This window comes from Theropithecus gelada, chromosome 8 (genome assembly GCF_003255815.1).
Source record: "Theropithecus gelada isolate Dixy chromosome 8, Tgel_1.0, whole genome shotgun sequence".
Taxonomy (NCBI): domain Eukaryota; kingdom Metazoa; phylum Chordata; class Mammalia; order Primates; family Cercopithecidae; genus Theropithecus; species Theropithecus gelada.
In genome coordinates, this window is record NC_037676.1 from 67,809,271 (window position 1) to 67,814,843 (window position 5,573).

A 5,573-nucleotide genomic window follows, 5' to 3' on the forward strand; every position below is an offset into this window, starting at 1 on the left:
TCTAGTTTCCAAGTATTGGAAAGACTGCCAGCATCTCTTCAAAGCTACAAAGTAGAAACCTTGGAATAGTATTGAATTCATCTCCTAGCCCATACTCAGAATGCTAAATTAGTTGCCAAGTTCTGCCAATGTTTTCTGTAACAAATTTTTCATAACTACCCCTTCCCTTCTATCCCTCACTCACTACAGCTTTGTTGAGTTTCTTATATTTTCCCAACACTCTTTGCCTTTAGACTAGCCTTATTACTGCTGAGAAGGTATTTTCTCCATATTCTGCTATAAATTGGGGGCTATTTCACTCTTTAAACCATAATGGAATCGCACAGGCCTTTTGATCACATCAAAAGTCTTTACCGTGTGCTTCGTCAAGATGCTACAAATTACTGAATTCTTAGCCTCCTCCCAAAACTCTCCCTCCCTTGACAGGATTATCTCTTTAATGATCCTACCCTACTCTGCTCTTTTAAGGTTTTATCTTCTGCTTCTCCATTCACTTAAATTGTTTTAGAAATTCTCTCCTTCCTTGGAGTCTTGCTACGTAGATCCTGTACTATCAGGAAAAATTGATTTGGAAGCTCAGCATCACCTCCAAAACACAGGAACAATCTCTATTTCCACTGCTACCCCCTGGGACAGGCCACCGTCACCTCTTTCTAGGGCTGCAACAATCAATTATTTAGGTCTCCCTGCCTGCCCCTCTGTCTCTCCTCAATACAGCAGCTTCAATAACCTTTTAAAAATCAAATCAGGCTGGGCGCAGTGGCTCACGCCTGTAATCCCAACACTTTGGGAGGCCAAGACGGGCGGATCACGAGGTTAGGAGATCGAGACCATCCTGGCTAACACGGTGAAACCCCGTCTCTACTAAAAAAATACAAAAATTAGCCGGGCGCAGTGGCGGGAGCCTGTAGTCCCAGCTATACGGGAGGCTGAGGCAGGAGAATGGCTTGAACCTGGGAGGCGGAGCTTGCAGTGAGTGGAGATCGCACCACTGCACTCCAGCCTGGGCAACAGAGCGAGACTCCGTCTCAAAAAAAAAAAAAAAAAATCAAATCAAATCACTTTACTCCTCTACTTAAAATCCAAAATGGTTCCCCCAAGTTACTCATAGTAAAGGCAAAGTCCAGCCTACACATGCCCATGGAGTCTAGCCCTCTTCCCTCTCTGAGCTGGCATCATACTCCCTCCTTCTGCAATCCACTCCCACCACAAAGGCCTGACCTCATACTTGCCAGGCATTTGCCATCCATCCTGCTTAGGGCACTGCTTTCCCTTCCATCCACTCCTTCAGGTCATTGTTCAAATGCCATCCTACTCATCCATGAGTAAGGCCTACCCTGACATCCCACCTAACAGTGCAATTCATTCCCTTTCCATGCTTTGTTTTTCTCCTTGGCACTGATCACCACCTCATATACTAAGAATGGTTAATTCACTTACTTTCCCAGGTACTAAAATTTGAGTGCCCTGAGGGCAAGAAGTTTTATCTCTTTTGCTCATAAAACAGTGACAAGAACAATACCTGGCATACAGCAATTTCTCAATGCAAACTTGTTGAATGAATGAACTCAAAATATTAATTTACTACAAGTTTTCTATTTGGCCATTGTTACTATTCAAACTTCATAGAGATACAGAACGTATAAAACACAGCCTCTGCAGTGCAGAGGGCACATTCAATGCTTTAACTTTCCAACGTTTCACTCATAAGCAGCAAAACCATACTGCTTTTTTGTTTTCTATAGTCACCAACAATGCATTTGCTGCCCTCAGAACCTAAAGGGAGCCTCTCAAACACCAGATCCACATCTAGGAGTCCAGTCTACAAAACTAGACACAGTTCAAAATGGAGCAAGCAGAGGCAGACATTATTGTAAAAGAATAATGATGGCCAGGTTCGGTGGCTCACGCCTGTAATCCCAGCACGTTGGGAGGCTGAAGCAGGCGGATCATGAGGTCAGGAGTTCAAGACCAGCCTGGCCAAAATCGTGAAACTCCGTCTCTACCAAAAATACAAAAATTAGCCGGGCATGGTGGCACTTGCCTGCAGTCCCAGCGACTCAGGAGGCTGAGGCAGGAGAATCCCTTGAACCAGGGAGACGGACGTTGCAGTGAGCAGAGATCAAGCCACTGCACTCCAGCTTGGGCAACAGAGTGAGACTTCGTCTCAAAAAAAATAAAAAATAGAAATAATGAGAAAATGGATGCCTTATATGGTAAGAAAAAGTTCTGTCTAATGGTCTTGTTTACAAATCCCAGGACCTTATAAATGGAAGAGTCTGGATCTTTTTCAAGATCCTTGTTACCCAGGATCTTTTTAAATATCACCTAGTTGATAAAGGTTGAGATCACCCATTGCTGCAATCCCAGAGACACCCTCCAGGCCCCAAAAAAAGGCCAGATACTCAGTTTATAGAACCACTGGGATACAGGATTCGATTAAAAAATACTCATGGGACTTGAAAAGGAGTTCTGAATGTGAAATGTTACACCTGTTGTCTTATATTTGAATTTCCATTATTTGTATAAAATGTTTTCCTTCCTTTTCATGAAATAAATAAGAGTCTGAATCCCTTGGCTGAGAAATCCTGTCATAAAACAATACTTTGCCAGCGTTCGCCCCTCCGTGTGAAGTGGCAGAGATGAGATGATCTCCGCAGCTCGGCGGGCCTGCGGGTGAGGGGGCCGCCATAAGGCGACCACTCAGGAAAACACTGGAGCAAACAGATGGGGCCTCCGCTGTGCCCCGAAGGCAAACAGCCCCGGCCCTGCCGGACCCGGGCGGAGCGCATTCCAGAGTCTTCAGTGCCTCCTTGACAATGCCCTGCCCCTAGCTTCCCAGACTTCAGACCTTCCCCTCCTTGATCTCTGGCACCGTGGAGGAATCGAAGAGAAGGAGGGTCCCGAGGGAGAGCGCATTTCAATCCTGCCTGGCTGTGTAGATAAAAGCCAACACCTGCTGGCGAGGCGAGGTGCGCCTGGAGCCGGTACTATCGGGGCCTCACAGGTGTGAAGACCGCAGCCGGGGGCCGAGCACGGGGGAAGCCGTGGCCACGGAGTGCGTGGTGCAAGCTGAGAGCCGGGCGCGCGCTGCCGCTGTTCACACACAGGCTTCATCCCAGTGCTCTCAAAAAGAAGAGAGCTTCACCGGTGTGTTCCCACTTGTAATGTACCAGCTCTGCCCATGTGGGTGTCATCATAGGATTTTATTACTAATTTCAACTGTGGTGTTCCACTTCTGAAAATGCTATTTGGTCAAAAGTTTAGATTTTAAATACTCACAGAGAAGCACACAATATTGCTCCGTGCAGCATTGTAATTATAGCAACAAAAAGCATGGAAAACAATATCCATCAATAGAGTTAGTTTAAAACATTATGTCAGGAACATGTAATGAAATCATCTGTGGCTTATAAAAACCAAACATGGAAAGATGTCCATGATAGAGTAAATCTGAAACCTAAGTTGCAACGCAGTATCAGAGCTGTATGATCTCATTTGTTAAAATATGTAAATGTGTTCATCTTTCCTTAGAGAAATATCTGCAAGAATATTCACAAACTACCTCAAGGGATTGTGGGACTCTTCATTTTCTATTTCATATATTCCTGTATGATTTAAAAGTTTGCAACAAGCATGTCCTATTTATATAAACAAAAAGCACATTCAAGCATGCATATGTGTGTTGTGTGTGTGTGTGCTTGTGTGTGTGCTTATGTGTGTGAGTGTGTGTGTAATTAAGTTTCCAAGCTTCAGGCATAATGAAATCCAAAGTAATAAATGATACAGAGTAATGATAATTAATTTGTTATTAATTATATCTATAGAACAGACTTATATTGTGCCTTTTATCACTTCATAAGAAATACATGACACTAAAATTAGAAAATTGAGGTCATTTATAGGAAAACAATTTCTTTTCTTCTGAATAAAAAGCACCTGCAATGATCTATTGTTAACTCCAATTACTCCCTCTAACAAATAAGAGAAAACGTAGCTGATAATATAAATATAATACAAATTTAGGTGAAAACTGCAGTCTCTATGGAAATATCCTTTTTCCCCCACACACGCCCTCTCTTCTTACCCCACTCACCACCCACTCCCCCACCTAAACTCAGGCTCCAATACCTGAAAACCATCTCTTTCACTTTTTTGTTTGTTCCTAAAGGATGGTGGCATCAGGTTGCAAATCACCACAAAGAACACTCTTAGTGATGTCCCAAAATTTATTGTCCCCAGCTTTGCTAAGATTACTTATGAGAATGCTCACTGTGAAAGAAAAACATAGCTCGGCAAGTACATTTCCAGGCATTTAGACCTGGTTCTTGCTGCAAAATGTAGAGAGTAAGGAAAACAACTTTAAGACCAATAAAAAATAAAATAAAATAAAACCCTCGTTACATCTCTCATAAAAGACATGAGAAATGACTTAAAAATTCTAACTGGCTACTCTATGTTTAGAAAGGACCAAATTACAAAGGTTAGTCTATTTTTTGTTAAAGTGCACTTGTAACAACCTCTCCATAGATGATACATTTAAATGAACATTTCTCTGCTGCCATCTCGTGGATTATTTAGGTAATGTGGTCAAAGGCAAAGGCAAATCTAAAGTCCTTCCCACTAAAATTTTACCGGATGTGAAAAGTCATATTGATTACTTAGTCATTTATTTGACAGAACAAAACACAACTTAATGTATATAGCATGCTACATATAACATAGTAATCCTCATTCTAAGAACAAGGTTTAAGATCCTTTCCCTTTTAAATGTTGTTAACCTTGATAGAGAAAACAACAAAATGCTTTTTGCCGTTGCATAAGCAATAATTACTACAAAAGACATTATATCTCTATTCAATAATCACTAAAAGTAACAAGATCACACCAGTGCACTCCAGCCCGGGCAACAAGAGCGAAACTCCGTCTCAAAAAACAAAAAGGCGGGGAGTGGAAAGCAGGGCGTTGCTGCTGCGTGCTCTCAGTTGGATATTTCTTTACCTTTGGTTGTAATTTAGATGGCTCTATGGGAAGAGAAGGGTGTTGTCCTAACAGATCATGCCTTCTGAACTAGATCCTGGCCTCCAAGATTCTACTTCTCCATTAGATTCTAGAACCTCAGTTTGGAAGGCTTCAATATAGAATATTAAATACTCCAGGAGTAGAGCCTGGGATTGGTAGATTTAGGGGGGAAAAAATAGAACACCCAGTTAAATTAAAATTTCAGAAACACAACGAACAATTGGGACATACTTACCCTAAAAAGATCCTTGTTGTTTACCTGAAAGTCAAATTTCTAATGGACATCCTGAATTTTATCTAGTTACCCCATATAAATGTTCTCCCTCCTCAAAGTACTATTGATGCCAGTTAAAGAACACGGATATTGCAACTAGAGAAAAATAAACTGCTTCTCTTTTTAACATAAAGTTATTTTTTAATCATTGAGATAAAATAGCAGCATGGTGGCTCACACCTGTAATCCCAGCACTTTGGGAGGCCCAGGCAGGAGGATTGCTTGAGCTTAGAAGTTTGAGACCAGCCTGGGCAAATCCTGTCTTTACAAAAAAATT